General features: G+C 50.6%; 1 protein-coding gene and 1 long non-coding RNA gene across 14 annotated transcripts in view; one reads left to right on the forward strand and one right to left on the reverse strand.

Annotated features, from left to right (window-relative positions):
- The window catches only part of Pxn (paxillin), a 66930-nt gene that overhangs the window by 34266 nt on the left and 14802 nt on the right, over positions 1 to 17862 (forward strand). The window contains exon 1 of one of the 13 annotated variants that reach the window (XM_031337581.1): positions 8805 to 8827. The exons of 11 other annotated variants lie outside the window; for them this stretch is intronic. The gene's annotated coding sequence lies outside the window, so the exon portion shown is untranslated. Of the gene's footprint in view, positions 1 to 8804; positions 8828 to 9141; positions 9165 to 17862 lie in introns of those variants that run through there. One more of the 13 variants, XM_031337580.1, reaches the window with a different exon arrangement.
- Positions 6359 to 8284, reverse strand: LOC116068257. The gene is made up of 2 exons (XR_004109510.1): positions 7414 to 8284; positions 6359 to 6581 (listed from the first exon to the last, which is right to left on the reverse strand). It is a non-coding gene; the product is annotated as an uncharacterized LOC116068257 (long non-coding RNA).

The raw sequence follows: 17862 nt of genomic DNA on the forward strand, positions 1-17862 counted from the left end.
TGTGTCTCTTTACCCTGGAGTCTTACCTTGTGTGTGACTAACAGACGCTCCTCCATAAGCTTTCTGTCCTCTCCTTTCCCAGTCCCCCTTCTTTCTTGCTCCTCTGTTTAATAAAGTAGTTGTGGCGAGCACCTGCAGTGATGATCTCAGCCTGGACGCCTGGCTCTGCAGATAGGCAGAATGTGTAGAATGTGGTCCCCAGCCTCGAGCAGACAGCGGGTCAGGGCCTTGGTTGCAGATCTTCATCTGGAAACAATACCACATCTTACTGCCTCTCTCACAGGAAGTTTCCTTTGTTGTGGTAGGCTTCCAAGCCGATCCTTGAACTTGAGAGACTCTCGAATCTCAGAGTGAGTCAGCCCACGCCTCCTCCTGGTGTTTTTTTCTGGCATTGTGGCCCATAAAGTCATTCTCACTGGGTGAATTGTCATTCCTGTTCCACACTGTCTCTCACAGTGTGGCTCCAGCATGGCTTCCTAAATGACCTGTTCCTGGGCCACAGTGAATGAGTGCATGTCAGGAGCAGGCGGGACATACGGGAGCTCCCTCCAGCTGACACTGGGTCCTCCTCAGAGGGCCACTTTAACTTTTTCTTATGGAAGACAGGGCTGGCCTTGCAGTCCCAGACGCAAGGGACCCTCTGTATCAGTCTCTCAAGTGATGCAGACTGTGTCAGTTACAGTCTGACATGTCTGCGGGGAGGAGCAGTGTCCTGCTAAAAATTATTTGGGGGTTTCTAGCCTACCTTAGATAATTCTGCTCCCAAATAAATCACAAACCTTTATATTTATAATAAGCCTTTAACCCTCTACATTATTTTGTCTACTTTCCTGTCAGTAACCCCAAGATACCACTTGGCATGTTCCGATAAGCCAGCCCTGATGGCTGTCCCTCCCTTCTTTTCTCCCTGAGTTTGGAAGCCTGGGATCCTTCAGCACTGCCTACCTCTCCTCTGTCCAGCTATAGGCTATAAACATCTTTATTAACCAGTCCTGGATAACTTGGGAGGCAAGGTCTACACAGTAACAGCCGGCACCTGTGAGGATCTGAGAGGATCCAGAGTACCCAGGTCAGTGCCAGACCAACCCACTGCAGCGAAGGGCGGCTTTCACTGTGGATCTGGCCCAGCCTCCGGCCCGTCCGTCCAGTGTGGGAGTTGTGGGAGTTTCGCCACATCTATCTATCTTCCCCCAGTGCCTTTGAACCTGCCAGAGTTTGTTTCTTACGGCCAGCATAATTAAAGTCAAGTTTTAATTAGTCTGATGACATAACTTTACATTCTTGGGCTTTAACATCTAACTAACTGTCTGTCGGTGGCCTAAGTCCCCGTCTGTCATCTGTCCTATGCTCACACCTTCTGTTCTTTCCTTTTTCTGCCTTTTAGAGTCATTATTTTTAGGATTCTGTTTTCTCTTTCTTAGTCTTACTTAGCTAGAACTCAATGGTTTACTATTTTAATTATTTGCAGGTTTAACTTTTCAGGTACTTTCAAACCATATTTAACTATTCATGTTTAATCTAAAAATCTATTACAGTAAATATTCATTTTCGTTCCTGTGCTTTTTTTTTGTTGTTGTTGATAATTCTGCCCCTGCATACATTATAAAACACACACAGTGTTGTCTGCCTTTGAAATTTGTTCTCAATTGCCTGCTGCTGGTGGTGCATACCTTTAATCCCAGCACTCGGGAAGCAGAGGCAGGTGGGTCTCTGAGTTTGAGGCCAGCCTAGTTTATAGAAGGAGTTCCAGTTAGACAGCTATGTAGTGAGACCCTATTGCTCTCTCTCATTCACATACACGGACACACGCAGGCATGCGCACACATACACATACACAAGTGTGTATGTGCATGGGCAGAAAGTGTGAGGGTGGCTGGCACTATACATCAGTGTAGTGTGTATATTTGGCATCCATAGATCTCTTTGGGTCCTCAGCACCCAAAACAAATACACAACAAATCATCCTAGAGAATTTAACAGTTTTTTCTTCTTTCCTTCCCAGTGTCTCGTGTGAGACAATGCTTTCCCTGGCTGAGTCCTCAGTTCACTCAGACCCACCTTCTGGGGCAGACTGGGCTACACAGCCCATGGGAGTTGCTGTGCACACATTTTAGAAGCGTGTGTTCTAAACACACAGTTCACAGTGTTTGCTCTTCTCTGTCTACCAGGATAGGATGCTAGGCTGCCATTGGGCAGTGCCCCTCCCCGCTCTGCGCCAGGTCAAGGTGCTGCCCACTGTCAGGCCCTGACCCCTGCCTGTGCCCACATTCCTGAGCAGTGAGCTCCTGTCCTTCACTCTGAAGGAAACCAGGCAGGCCACACAGTGAGTGGAGGCCTTAAGTACCCAGCAGGGGCTGTGCTCCGGCCGCAGAGGCTTGCGGAGTATTCCTTTGCTTTCTTTTTCCCATTTTCTTCCTCTTTTTTTAGAGTTAGGGGTAGCGTGGTTGGAGGGAGTGGGTAGTAACTAGATCGTAGTAGATGGAGCATTTCCTGACACTCTCCCACTCTGTGTTTCATATATACCGAGTACTCAATGGAGGATCAGGAGGCAGAATATCCATGGGATCAGGAGGTCATATGCTCACAGAGGATCAGGAGGAGGTGGAGTGCTCACAGAGGGTTAAGAAGTAGCATGAACTTGGGTAGAAAGGCAGATCTCTGCAGCAAGAGGCCATTAGCTCATTTCTTCTGTAGTGTTCACCGAGCATCTGATTGTCCTAGGCTCTGTGTTTGCAGTGCTCAGAGGGGCTGAGGGATGTGATGAACGTGCTGCCCCCTGCCCTCCCTGGGGTGTTCAGGAGCTGAGGGATATTGACACACAGTCCATCACTTTACACTTTGACATCAGGGAAGAGCATGATGCTTTGGGAGTGCAGAGAAGCGGGGCCTTAAACCAAGAACAGAGCGAGGTCAGGAGGAAGTGGTTCATCACCGGAGATAAACATGGACATTTAGAGGAGACAGGTCATCTTGGGTGGCATCACCGTAGATAAACATGGACATTTAGAAAGGCTTTTTTTTTTTTTTTTGGTTTTTCGAGACAAGGTTTCTCTGTGTAGCCCTGGCTGTTCTGGAACTCACTCTGTAGACCAGGCTGGCCTCGAACTCAGAAATCTGCCTGCCTCTGCCTCCCAAGTGCTGGGATTAAAGGCGTGTGCCACCACTGCCCGGAGGTTTTCATCTTTTAAGGAGCTGGCCGTTCCAGGGTAATATTTGGGAGTTTCTAACAAGAGGTCCCCGGCCAACACATTCCTTTTTCGTTAGGTAGACAAAGTGAACTTTTCAGTCCTGTGTTGCCAAAGAGGAAACTGAGGTGTGAGATTCAACAGATGAGACAAGATTTCACTTGGTAAACAAGATTGGAAGGTGGTCTGTGGAGGAAGGCTGCAGGTGCAGAGGCACATGTATGTACCTGTGTGTGCTTGAACTCATTGTGTGATTTGGACACTCACTGTGACTTGGTACCCTGAGTCCTCCTAGTTGGATCTTTCAAGCAAGCCAGCCTGAATCACAGGGGTGAGGATAGTCATTGGTCTATGCCCTCCATAGAGTGGCCTTTTAGGGGTAGCCATGTTATAGCAGCTGAGCGAGGCTTGGACATGGGTGTCTGTTAACCTCCAGTATGATGCTGAGCTTTGTGTAGGTAAACACTCTCTAGGCTCAGCTGTACCCGACTCCCCAGCCAGTTCTGAGGGTATTTCTGAGAGCAGGGGGCCTGAGATTATGTCCTGGAAGAGCCTCAGGGGCCAGCTTGTAGCAGGAAGGACCTGGCTCCCGGATACCGTGCTTGCCTGAGCCTTCTTCCTGGAAGAGAGCTATTGAACATGGAGCTGCCTGTGGACTGCTGAGACTGCCCTCAGCCCAGATGGGAGCAGGCAGAAAGGGGGACCCTAGTTTTCCTGTATGCTCTGTGAGTCCATGGAGCAGGCCACGTGCAACCTCTAGAACTTTTCCAAGGCCTGGTGGTAGAATGACCTGTCATCAGCAGGAGATGAACCGGAGGTAGACACCATATCATTTTCCAGACTACTTCCCAGGCCCCTGAATCCGCTTCCTCCTGTCTTCCCTGTCTCAGCTGGTGGCTGCCTGTTCTCCTACAGGACAGGTAGGGGAGGCATCCTCCTTCCTCCACATCCACCCAGTCAACAGGTCTTGGTGATTTCTTGTTTCATTTAGAGCACTGTAACTTTTGTTCTTCCAGCTGTGCCCTGCCTCACTCCTATCCTGCCTGCACACACTGGCTGGGCAGTCTAAAGGCAAGCCTGGGCTTGCCTTCCCCTGCCAACTACCCTCTGTGGAAGCCCTTGGAAGTCCAGACTCTGCAGGCCCTGGGCCCTCAACTCCCCTCTGACACGCTGGGACTTGCACTCTGGGCTCCATTCTCTGTCCTGACACTTTCCCAGGTTGTTCCTACCTCTACCTGGAGCTTGCCCCCATGTCTGCTGGTCCCTCTGCTTCCCCTTATAATAGGCTCCCACTGTGCTCTGTGGTGCAGACCCTGTGTCTTTGTCCTTCCTGTGCTTAACCGGAAGGTATTGGGGCCACCAACTGAGGATTGAGGTATTGAGGAGTGGAGGTTGCCTTCTGTGAGGGGTGGACAGACCTTAAGCAAGCAGGTAAACCAGGTACAAATAGGGTCTGGAGACCCTGTGGGATTGGGTCCACTTTGTGCCCTATGACCTGCAGTAGCTCATGGAGTGTGTACTGCTGGACATGTCCCATTCCAGGAATCCCTTCACCTGGGGCTGACATGACACTAGAACAGTATTAGCCCCAAGCACCACACTCATCCTGACATGTGAAGCAGCGAGGTGTGAGCACAGGGTCATGCTGTTAGCCAGGCCAGTGCTTTCTTATCTCCTTTGCACTGTGACTACTTCCTCCCCAGAGTAACGTGGTAGGGACCCACATACATATGGTTTACAGATCTTCTGGAGGCCATCATGATGTCAGTGGCTGGTGTAAAAATCATCTTCCTTTCTGGGCTTTGGGGGAGGATCTCCATGGGTGCCTCTCACACTTAATGTCCAGGGCTTCCGGAATGAGTCCTGAGCAAGCTGTGTCTTGCTGCCTCTCAGAGGCTGAACTTTGGAGTCAGGAATTAGAGGGCTTAGTTAGACTCATCTCTGTATTTCTTCCTTCATGCCAGCGTTGTTAGGAGCAGATATCTTTTGGGAGTGTATTGGGCCAGAAGGCTGGCCTTGGACCAGATGCCCAAGGGGACTAGCAACATCTTTCTTTCTGTTGATCATGTACACTGAGCTTCCACATCCCAAGCACTAGGCTCTTAGATGCTTATGCTTGGTGGTCTTTTGAATTTGGGAATAGCTTTACAGTCACAGAAAGAGATTGGAGTCTTAAGCAGGTCTTAGACATTAGTCCCAAGTCCCCTTCTCATGTAGCCCAGGCTGGCCTCAAACTTTTTTTTTTTTTTTTTTAAAGATTAATTTGAGCTGATGAGATGGCTCAGCAGGCAAGAGCACCGACTACTTTTCCAAAGGTCGTGAGTTCAAATCTCAGAAACAATATGGTGGCTCACAACCACCCGTAAAATGAAATCTGACGCCCTCTTCTGGTGGTCTGAAGATAGCTACAGTGTACTCATTTTGAGCCATCTCACCAGCCCCAAACTCTTAATCTTTCTGCTTCCACCTCTCAAACTCTGGGATTGTGGGTATGAGCCACGAAGCCCTGCTAAGATCTTTTTGACAGAGACAAGCGTTCAGCTCCTGGTATCTTAACAAATGGAGCTTGTGACAGTGTGGAGGGTCCCGGTGCCCAATTGACACCTTTCCAAGAGTCTTCTCCTGCAGTATTGGGTGTTCTCTCACACCTGCTTAGGTGGGGAAGTCAGGGATGGCAGCAGCTGTTCAGCTTCCACCTGTCACTTGGTACACCGTGAGATTGGCACTGAAACTGTGTAAAGACTGTACAGTTTTTATTAATGTATTAATGTAAATTTTTATTACATTTTATTTATGTATTTACATGTGTATGTGCAGTGTGGTGTGTGTGTAGACGTTGGAGGACAACTTGAGGAAGCTGGTTCTCTCCTTCTACCGTGGGATTCCAAGGATTGAACTCAGGTTGTCAGAGTTGGCAGCAAGCCCTTCTCCATACCTACCATCCATCTCTTCAGAGGGCTGTGTGCTCTGGCATGGCAGGTTGACTTGATGCCATTGATGTCCTATTTGTATCCTCATATGGCTTGCAAAAGGCTTGGGAACCCACAGAGTGTAAGGGACCACCAGGATGCCTAATTGCTCATGAGGAAACTGAGCTCAGAGGTACTGTGCTAGAAAATGGTGGAGCTGAGACTGACGGGCACATTCTTGAGTGATTACAAATCCACACTGCATTTATTACAGAATTTTTAATTTGGATTTCTTAAGCACAAGCACAAACAACTATTAAGTGATTCACTTTTAGGCTTTCCACTGGGGATCTCTGCTTCTCCTTACCCTGCTGCTGAACCTGCCTGTGATACCTCTAGAACCCCCTGTAGAAGGAAGAGAATCAGAGGTCCTTGCTGAGAGTGATCTTGGAAGTCTGTTTGGATGACCAGCAGCCATGTGTAATTCCTAATCAACCAAAAAGACAGGAAGGCTCAGAGAGGTAACGGGTCATAGACAAGAGTGTCAGGAACAAATGCAGGCGCACTAAGCCTATGATGTCCAGTTAGAGCAGCCTGGACTCAGGCCTGCCTCTGCCCCGCCCACCCACCAGCTCTGCATGGAGCTGTGTGCACGCACATACATGTGCATACTCGCACATACCTGTGCGCACACACATGTGCTACTCTTGGCTCTTAGGATAGCAGTCATTGGTGTCTTTTTGTTTTTTATTAGCATATATTAAATATACACAATATGTTTAGCTGTGGCATTTTATATGTCACACCACGCCCCTTTTGCTGACTCCCACTGATTCCTGGTCTTTGTTACTCCTTTGATGAACTAACTAGTTCTGTTAGACTTGCTTACAGGAGCACTGGTAAGGGGCCATTTACTGGAGCATGCACACTTTAACTTTATCAATGGCTCCACTGTGGAAGAGTGTCTTTCCCTTCCCCAAGTGTTGATTACCCGTAGATCCTCAGGGGAGCATGGGAGCCTCCCTGCCCTCTTCCCACAGTGCCTTTAGGCAGAGGGCCTGGGTACTAGACCAGTGTTACTGTTGTTCTTTGTGTCTGGGTTTGAATTTGTCCTCATTTGGAACCAGAAGTCTTGTTTGGGTTTAGGGAGATTGGACCACTCTTATCCCAGCTTAGACGTCATCTAGGTATGTCTCAAATTTGGAATGGGCCCTCCACCAAGGGGTAACCTCCATGGAGGCAGGCATCCCAGTTTGGGGTACAGCGTGAAGGAGAAGAGGACAGAACCTTCCCCACTTCGTAAGGGAGAAATGACTTACCTCAGCCAGGTCAGTAGTGGAGCAGGTGATTGGTCAGCTCACTGACTTGTGCGGTAACCGTTTCCTGTCTGGGCACCAAGACTAGCGCGAGAAATGGTTGCCCTGGCTGACAGCTTTGTTCTAACAGAAGTCACCTGCTTAACTGCTGGACCCCTCACACACAGAGTTTCGAGGGAGTTGTGGGATTCACAGTTGTCCCATTTGTCCTAGGGAAGTTTACCAGGAGTGTCCTAGACAGCTGGGCTCCGTACATGGCCAAGCAGGAAGTAAGTTCAGGTGCTCTGATATATTCCGGCCTGGCCCAACCCCTGGTGAGCTGTCTTGTCCACACTTTATCCTGGAGAGCGTGCTGTCGGACACACCTGTGGGTCAGGTGACAGCCTGCCTGGACGGTCGGTCGCCCAGCTTCCCTTCAGAATGTGGCTTCTTTCAGAAGACAGCTTCTTTTAGAAGACTGTGTCTATGGTTCAACATCCAACACACAAACAAGCTTTTGGAATGCTCCTTGTGTGTACATTGGGGACTTCCTGTGTGATATTTCTGGGCATTTCGGACAGGCGCTGCTATTACCATCTGTCTTCATTCTGCTGGGTTGGGTTCCCTGAGCCCCAGACTGTCTCCTACAGTTAAATCCAAATTGGGGATGTGGTGGTTCCCACCCTGCTCTACCCTTGTTGATCTCCTGGGCTAGGCAGCTGGGAGGGCAGGCTGGCTGAGCCAACCCAGGAGCCTTGGATTTCCCTCGGCCTCTGAAGCCAGTGCACAGACTCCCTTAGGGTAGCTGTGAGGGCTGGCGTGTGCTTAGCTTGAGGCTCCAGCTCAGGGTCCGTGGGCTTTGTGACCTCGCTTGTATTCTACTTCCTCCTCCCCTGCATCTTATTTCCCCTGCATGTGAGCCCTGTCAGCCAGGCTGAGCCCACAGATCCCCAACACATTTTGTTCCAGGAAAGCCTGTTTTCCGTTTCCTCCTGTGTGGTTTTCCAGTCTGACTTTGCAGCCATGTGCTTCCTCCCTGTACAGGAAGAGGCAGACTTCCCCTGTGAGAGTAGGACAAGATCTTCCCTTCTAGGGGACCTGCCTTACCCTTCTCAGGACAGAGACAGGCCGAGGCTGTCCCTCCCTCCTTTGTGGGAGACACTGTCACCCCACCAGGGCCTCAGGCTGAGTTCGAAGGTCACCTGTGAGCAAGTGAGGCGTGCTTGTGGGCAGGAGACTGGGAAGACTCCGAGACCTCTGTGTGTGGGATGGCTCTTTTTCAGGAGGTGCCTACTGTCTGTGGTGACACCAGCTGTCAAGGGGCCCCGGCATTTCCTGGAGCTCTGAGCTCAGCAGATGGCTTCCTAAAATTGAGAGACTGAGGAGATCCAGAGTCGGGCAGTGTCAGTCCCTCTGAGGAAGCAAAGGTGTCTTGAAGGTTGGTGAGAGGATGCTGTGGGCAGCCGGCCTGCTGTCTCCTCTGCTTCCTCATTTTTAGAGCACCTGGCTGGCCAAGATATGGCTGTTTCAATTCAAGTTCTGACGCCAAGGGTGTGTGTATGTGTGTGGGGGGGTGGTCCTGAGGTCTCCGGCTCTCTCTCATTCAGCACTGTGGCACATATGGAGGAGACTTGATAGTGCCATCTTGAACCCATTTTTTTTTTTCACAGTAAAAGCAGATTGTCACATATATCAGTACTTGATGACTGCTGGCCAACCGTGGATGACGCTGCACCTCTTGATTGATTGTACATCAGGCCAGAGATGAGGTCAAGGTTAGCTCTTGGCTGAGTCCTCTCGTACCCAGGCATGCTTGTACCCTTGTGGGAACAGCATTTATAGAGGGCAAACCTGGAACTACATGATGTGTGTGTGTGTGTGTGCGCGCGCGCGCGCATGCATGTGCGTGTGCTTGAGTGTTCATGTGTTCAAGCCATTTGTCTGTCTCATCCGTATTTGACTGGTGTGGCATGAATCCATCTGCCTGTGGACTGCTCTGTGAGGCTGCAGGTCTGTGACTGGGGGAACCTTGCTTTGCTTGGCAGTGTTCAGACAGGAGCAGCTGCAATCTGCTTAGAGGCCAGGAGGAAAATGCTTGTGCAAGTTGACCTGGTGTACCATAGATTAGGCTAGGTGTGCTGGAAGGGTTATTTATCCCTTCCTGAACAGCTGCCACGCAGGCATATAACCCTGTCTGCAGCCCCTCTGGCACTCTGCACTCTGTCATTCTTTCCTGGCCTAACTTTTCAGGGTCTTTGAAGCTTAGGCAGCTCCAGTTCAAAGTCACAGGGCTCTTGGGCCCAGCTGCAGTGGGGAGGAGTGGGGAGGAGTGAGGAGCACTGAAGCCCCTGGCTCCTCTGCCCTGCTGGGGAGTGAGTTGGAGGCTGCTGGGCTCAGCTGATGTTCTCCAAGGAGGACTTGGAATGAACCCCAGGCATAAACGGGTGAGGTCAGTGATTTGCTCAGCAAGAAGGCTCAAGTTAGTGACGACCTGCCACAGCTCTCAGGATCCCTGGCTGCCATTCCTGGCTCCAGCTCCTTCCCTGTGTGGTTCCAGGGGACATGGCCATCAGTGATGCAGATTTATTTATCGTGGTTCTCTGTGCTTAGAGTGGGAGGCCCACATCATTGTGCTGCCAGTCACCATGATGACTTTCTCCAAGCTTCCCGCCCATTGCTCACTGAGGTACCGGGTGGTGAGTGGAAGCTCCTAAGAGTCTAGTAAATTTTCACCAGGCTGGTGAGCAGTAGATTCAGAGTCGTCTGCTTTTCTGTTGGGGAGACTGTTATCTCCATTGTGGCACAGTGCCCGGGGCGGCGGGGGGCGCATTACCGGAAGGGTGTACAGAGAGCCACGTAACACCAGAGCAGCCCAATCTTTGACATATACAGCGAGGCTTTATGTGCGGACAGTGAGAGCCTTGTGCTGCGTGAAACTATGCACTGAAGGCCCCAAGTGTGTGCAAAGGATAGCAGCCTCTGTCTGTCTGTCTGACTGACTGTCTCACTGCAGTCTCATTGCCTCCAGAACCCAGCCTTGCTAGTTTGATTTAAGGTAGTGATTTCGACTTCTTGCTTCTGTGTTAACTTGGTCCCCAGAGGGCCTTCTGGGTTTTCCTTAAGGTTTCATGTCCTGTCTTCCTTTGTCTTCTGGAGGTATGAGCATCCAGGTAACAGGCAGATGATGGAGGGAGAGGTTCGGACTGCATTTGATATTGTTTGTATAGAGAGACATGGCTAGGAAAGGGTGGGGCTGGGGCTGAGGCTGGGGTTAGGGGTCCCACTCCTGCCAAAGAGGAAAGTTGTGATCAAGGCCAAAGTAGGGAGTCCTTTGGTTTCACTTTCTGAGAGACTCAAAGATGGGAGTGTCAACTCTAGGGGTTCTGTCCTTATGCTTGGCAAAGACGACATTGGTGGGAGTGTTCTCTCTATCTGTGGCTTTATACTTGAGGGTTCAGAAATATTTGGAGCCAGAAAACACAGCTCAGTGCTGACGTTCTTGCACTGCATGAGGTCCTAAGTCCTGTACCGGGGGGAAAAGAGGAAAAGAAATATTTTAAAATCACATCTATTGGAGCTGGAGAGATGGCTTAGTGGTTAAGGGTATGTACTGCTCTTGCAAAGGACCTGAATTTGGTTCTCAGGACCCTGTCTAGATAGCTTCCAGTTACCTGCAACTGCAGCCCCCAGGGGATCTGATGCCCAAGATGGACTCTGCAGGCAGGTACACTGTGATCAAGCCTGATTACCTATCTTACCTGCCTCCCACATGGTGAGAAGAGAGAAGCGACTCCACAGTTGTCTTCTGACTTTCACGTGTACATGTGTGCAGGCACACACACACACAGATAAAAGGTAGTAAATAATTTTAAGATGACTTATTTTATATGTGTGACTATCGTGGTACACATTATTTATGTGCACCATGTGCATGCCTGGTGCATGAGGAAGCCAGAAGGGACTCAGGTCCCTTGGGATTTGAAGCTCCACATGGGTGCTGGGAACTGAACCTGGGTCCTCTGCAAAAGCAGTGCTGAGCCATGTCTGCAACCCTTAAAAAATATAAAACAAAATAGTATATAAGTCTACTGGGCATGGTGGTTGGTCCATGCTTGTAATCCCAGCTATTCAGGACGCTGAGTCTGTATTGAAAGTTGGTGGCAGCCTGAGGAATGCAATGAACTGTCTCAAGACAGAAGCCAAATCAAACCACTATGTACACAGGAAGGTGTGCATGGGCTCTACACACACACCACACCATTCCGTATAGGGGACCAAGCACAGAGGCTTGCAAACCCAGGACTATATTGTGACCCCACTCTTTCTCCAGCACACATTTACCCCAGCCCTTTGGTGAGAGGCCAGAAAGGGTGTGGGGAGAAGTTCTTACAGAGAGCCTGAGTCAAGGGAGGGTGAGGGTGAAATGTGGACCCACACAGACGAGGTCAGCTTTCAGTTGGGAGTGGTGCTGTAGACTTGTTATCTTAGCACCCAGAGCAAAGCGGAGCCCAGCTGAGCCAAGGCTCAGGGCCAACCTGAACTGTGTAAGGAGCCATAGCTTCAAAACAAAAAGTGTGTGTGTGTGTGTGTGTGTGTGTGTTTGTGTGTGTATGTATGTGTGTGTGTGTGTAGTTCAGGAAGTTCCAATCATTTTGTCTACTAGAAGTAGGCTTAGCAGAACCAAGTGAGGTTATGGAGACTCTGAGAAGGGACTGAGTCTGGTTTCTGATGCTAGCCCGTATTGTTGACTGCAGATGATAGAAAGAGTGACTGTGACATGGAGAGGCCCAGTGGGGACAGTTGCACATGGGACCAGAGAAAGGTAGCCAGGTGAACAGAAGCCAGCCTGGAAGCCTTTCTCAGTTTTTTTCGGGCTGCGTTCACCAGTCAGAATTTGACTAGTAAAGAAAGAGCAGAGGAACTGGTGTCTCTAAGTCCATAAACACTGTGGAGAGATTACAGCTCATCCCAGAAACAGGCAAACTTTTGAACTTTTTGTTCAGGTCTCTGTGGGGCCAGAGATGACTCACAGCAGAGCCCCTCCTAACCTCTGTTGGTGATTAGCAGGGGGAGCAGCCGAGGAGCCGCCCTGCTCGGCTGTGGACTCATGTGCTTGGAAGAGCCCAGATTGCAGGAAGGGCCTGGAGTCAGGCTGAACCAGGGACATTTCCAGAACAGGAATCCCCTGGGTGCCAGTCAGCAGAGCACACCTTTGATCCCAGCACTTGGGAGGCAGAGGCTGGTAGATCTGAGTTGAGTAAAGCCCAGTCTACAGGATGAGAGCAAGTGCCAGGGCTACACAGAGAAACCATGGTGGGGGTGGGGGGAGTTTAGAGTCTGTGGGTGAGTTGAAGAGGTATAAAGATCTGATCCAGGAAGTGTGTCCACGGCCTTCTTGGGCTGTGGGGGAGGGGGTCTCGGGATGAGTTCTTTTGTTTGTTTGTTTGTTTTTCTTACCCCTCCCCCCCAGACAGGGTTTCTCTGTATAGCTCTGGCTGTCCTGGAACTCACTCTGTAGACCAGGCTGGCCTCGAACTCAGAAATCCGCCTGCCTCTGCCTCCCAAGTGCTGGGATTAAAGGCGTGTGCCACCACCGCCCGGCTGGGGATGAGTTCTTAAGGTTGCCGCTTCCTTACCTGGGTGTGTGGCTGGATCTGACTGCAAGCACGGACAGATGCAGAGTTGGAGGCCAAGCCAGCTGTGGTCTGGGGTGTGTGTGTGTGCGCGCATGTGTGTGGGGTGTGGTGTGTGTGTGTGTGTGTGTGCTGAGTACTTACTTCATAGGGGCCCTGGTAAAGCTAGAGCTCAGGGTGACCTCACAGAAGCCCTCCAGCCTTTATTTTCTTCTGTCTCCTCTCATCTGTGCCCTTGTGCCCTTGCGTGCAAGCCAGGTATCCAAAGGGGACCTGCCTGCACACTTCGGTGGTGTGTGCCTGTGGTAGGCATGGCTCAGCGGAAAACTGGAAAACAGTCTCTGGCACGTGGGAGCTAGGAAGAGGCAGCTGTACCAGGCAGCCCCTGTCTGCTGCTGGCTGGAAACCTCTAGACCTTTCCCCCTGGCTTCCTGTTTGTCACCCAGCCCACACTTCCTTCAGGGCAGCTCCTGTTGAGCAAGGCGTGAGTCAGCTAGGGAAGCTTGGCGGGTGTGTCTTCACAACCTGCAGGCATGGCTGTTAAATATTCAAATGACACTATGGGATGGAGCTGGTTCTTCTGCCCTTGGGGAGAGCAGCTCAGGTCTGGGCCTTGGAATTAGACAAAGTCTTGAAGAGCTCAGTTGCTGTATAAATCTCATCCAATCCCGTTTTCCTCCTTAGAACTTGCTCAGAAATGGGGGCAGCTCAAGACTGTGTCCATGTTACTTGATGGGACCCTGGCCAGGCAGACTGAAGCAGGACAACCCAGTTCCTCCTCTATTTTGGTGATTCCAGTCCTTTCCTGTCTTTCTCTTCCAGCAAGACAGAGTAGGCTTGTCCGTTTCTAAGAGATGATTTCTCCGAGAGAGGAGGTTGATGGGGGTGTACAGCTCAATCATTGAGGGAAACTCTCTCTAGAAGGTTGAATTCCTACTGAGTGTTGAGGCCATAGGTTCCTAGGCTGGTAGGGGCAGAGATCTGGCTTTGTTGTATATTAGCTCTTGCTGGCCACAGCCGCCTGAGGATAGGACAGTTACCAGGATAAATATACCCGGCTCTCCATTCCTGGGGAGTTACTCACTAAATAAAAGTACCCCACTGTGGGTTAGGTTACCTCTACTCTAATGGCTCTTGGGCTCTGGCTCTGGCGGCTTGAGGGGACAGGGACTGGGCAGAAGGCACGGGGGGGGGGGGGGGGGGGGCATGTCTGCCTCTTGCTCCTTTCTCCTTCCAAATGGAGATGGTGAACTGTCCCCAGCTCCTCTGGCTGTTTACATAGCTCCTTCCTTGATAAGGCTGAGTCCACCCACTACATCCATCCTTCTGTCTAAGCAGTTGTAAGGGCCCTTAGGTAACCTAAGGTAACCCTGGGCTACCCAGGTGACCAGTAGGGGGCTGAGCCCTTTGCGGGGCATAACAAGGTAGACAGGCTGCTTAAGCATTCTCTTGATCCGGATGGCAGGTACTTTTAAGCCTCATTCTATCTGACTGAGATTCAGGTCTCTCACAACACTGAAGGCACAGACTGCAGGCCACTGGGAAAGCCCTCAGCTACCGCAGCCCCTTGCTGTCCAGGCACTCAGGAGGCATGTGGCTACGCCTTCCATCTGATGCAGGAAGGTGTTGGGAAGAACTGCTGTGGACTGTTCCTGGCCAGACCTCAGGGGTACAGGCATGGTGAAGTGGGCCTCCCTGAGAACCAGCTCTCCGCTCCAGCATGGAGCTGTGGACAGTGGACCCTGGTGTGGTGAGGGCCCAGGCAGGGCAGCCTGTAGCTGGAAAGGGATGAGAAAGGTGGCTCAATGTTTGCTGTTCTAGCTGTGGGTTCAGAAATAGAGATCTGGTGGGGAGGTGTATTAGTCAGGGTTCTTCAGAGGAACAGAACTTAGCCAGTGGATATATGAATAATCACATAGTCAATATATACAGAATATATATGGATATCTGAGTATACTTATATATTTGTACTTATTAGAGTGACTAATAGCTAGTCACTAATAGTCCTGCTAGTCCACCAATGGCTGTCCACCATCAAAAGGTCTAAGAATCCAGAAGTGATTTAGTCCACAAGGTTGGCCATCTCAGCTGGTCTTAGGTGTACACCAGTGTGTGGGCTCCTGCAAACGCCAAGGCAGGCAGAGGAACCATCCTAACTGTTCTATAACTTAAGGGCCTAGAGAGGGTCTAGGTCATTGGAGAGGCCACCAAATTACAAAGTGCATGTGACATCTCCCCTAAGGATGGGCTAGATGGGATGACTGAGAAACCGTGTTCAAGATGAAAGTCTAGGGAAGAAGAGTCTGGGACCGGCATAGTAGCCTGGGGGATTGGGATGTGGGCTGGGCCCACAGATCGCCAGGATATTAACTATCTACACTCCCAGCCTTCTGGGTGGAAGGCAGGTGCACATCCCTTCCATTGACAAGACAAACCTGTGTGCTTAACATTCCTGGCTTCCCAAGGACCTTGTGTTTTCTACACACCAAAATCCTCAAGAAGTAGGTTCCAAGGAATGAACTTTGCCAGTAGGCAGAGAGAGGGAGAGAGGGAGGGAGCGAGAGAGCGAGAGAGCTTCCTTCTTCCATATCCTTTCTATAGGCTGCCAGCAGATGATGTGGTCCAGGTTGAGTGGATCTTCTCACCTCAGAAGATTGGAATGAGGGGCTGGAGAGATGACTCAGTGGCTAAGAGCACTTCCAGAGCCCACTAGTTCAACATTTAAAAACAAACAAACAAAAATCCAGATTAAAACTAGGTTTTCCCACCTCAGTCATTTAATTGAGGGAAATTTCCTCACAGGTGTTCCCCTGCCTGGGTTTTAGTTAATTCCAGTCAAGGTGACAACCAAGAATAGTCACCACAGGTCTCCCTCCAAGGCCTTGTTTTGACCAGAATGATGCCCGCCTTGACTGCTGTCCCAGCACTAGGTACAACATTCTTTGTCCTTAGTGTTAAGAGTCCTCTAGTAGGGAGCTCCTGCCTGCCCAGCTCCTCTCATTTACTGCCTGTATGATGATTTGAGCCCAGTGCCCAATAGGCACTTTGTGCCCGTTTTTCTTGTTTGATCTGAATCTTAAGCTTAAAATGATGACATTCCTGGGGCAGGCAGGGCAGCTGAGGCACAGGCCCCTGTCCAGGTGGTTCAGCAAGCAAGCAGACAGTGTGTCTCCAAATCCTTGTGTGCAGGCTGTAACATCCAGCCACCAGAGGAATGGCCACAGAACTTGAACCATCTTGGGTGGACCTGGATCTCACTGCTCTGCCTTTTGACAGATTATATCACATACCTAAGATGTGTCTGAGGATGGCCAGGACAAAAGGGCACAGCCTGGGAAAGAGATCTGCATGGGAGTGGGGTGGGAAGGCTTTCCCAATTCTCCTCCTCCAATAAGTGAATTTAAAACTTTAAAAAAAAAAAAGTTGTGGCGCTGAGCTCTCTCTTAGCCCCACTGATTCTGTTTTTCTTTTTCTTTCTTTTTTTTTTTTTTTCCCTTTCTGGTTTTTCAAGACAGGGTTTCTCGGTATAGCCCTGGCTGTCCTGGAACTCACTTTGTAGATCAGGCTGGCCTTGAACTCAGAAATCCACCTGCCTCTGCCTCCCAAGTGCTGGGATCAAAGGCGTGCGCCACCACCGCCCTGCTCTGATCCTCTCTGTTGAGTGCTGTGTGTTCCAATCCTCTCTGTTGAATGCCGTGTTCCAGTGTAGGTTCCTGGCTTGAGCTGGTATTGCTTCAAGCTGTAGCGTGAACAAGGAAGGCGCAGCTATAAAATAGAATCGGGATGCTTGTGCCTGCGTTTGCAGAAGAGGTGGTGGAAGTGACTGAATGTGTTGCTCTGGGTCTGTGGAGCTTGAACTTAGTGCCACTCTTACATTGCACTTCCAGATGTCCCCGTTTGCATGCCCAGGATCCTGGCACTCAGGCTGCTTTCTATGCCTCAGGCTCTAGCTTCTCTTGAGACTGAAACTTCCCGCTATGACTGGGGACTCCCTAGTCTTTCTCCAGCTCAGCAAGAAAATTCTGCGGTTGCATGAGGTTACCCTTGATGGCAGGAAGGTGATGGACCAATGGCTCCCTCTGGTGGTCAGCAGCTGACGGCCTTCACGCTTACTCAACAGTGTATAGCGCTGTGATTTTTGTGCCTCTGGCTAGCTGGCACTTTGCACCCTGCCCTTCTTTGCCCATCCGTACCTAGGGCTGCACAATCCTGCCCGGTGTCCTCTGCTTTCCCCTCCAGGGGATTCAAGCTTCTGGCCGGGGCTTTAGTTGAAATGGTATCAAGCCTGGACCCAGCAATTTTGTGGGGTGATGCTGATGCACTTTGAGGCGCCCCAGCACTGGGCTCTTTAGCATGTGAGAAGCAGGGTGGAGGTGGTGATGGGTCTGTGTCTGACCTGTGTATTAAAGGAAGGGGCCTCTGGGGTGTGAGTTGAAGGAGTTTCCAGTGCCTCTTGTATATTTAGAGCTAGCAGATGGTGGTGGCCATGGCTGAAGTCTGGGGAATCCTGGCAGGTAGGGAGGCTGCTTCGTGAAGCCTCATCCTGGCTGTGTGGACTCAGGTCAGGGCAGGAGTTGGCTGGGCTTTGGGGACGTTAGCCTTTAGCAGTTTGCAACCTATGGGAAATGCTGCAGCATAGGACCTAGAGCCTCAGAGTCTATATTTCGGCTGCCTCCTGTATTGTCTTAGGAACAAGTGAGGGGCCCTAGGGCACGGGGACTCCAAGCCTACTCATGCCATGGGGTGAGGACTAAGTATGGGTACAGAGAGAAGAGGAAGCCATGTCAGAGGTTGTGCTTGGGTAGGCATCTGCTAAAGTTCCTCTCTCTCAGGTAGGCAA

This window comes from Mastomys coucha, unplaced genomic scaffold (assembly GCF_008632895.1).
Source record: "Mastomys coucha isolate ucsf_1 unplaced genomic scaffold, UCSF_Mcou_1 pScaffold22, whole genome shotgun sequence".
In the NCBI taxonomy this organism is placed as follows: Eukaryota; Metazoa; Chordata; class Mammalia; order Rodentia; family Muridae; genus Mastomys; species Mastomys coucha.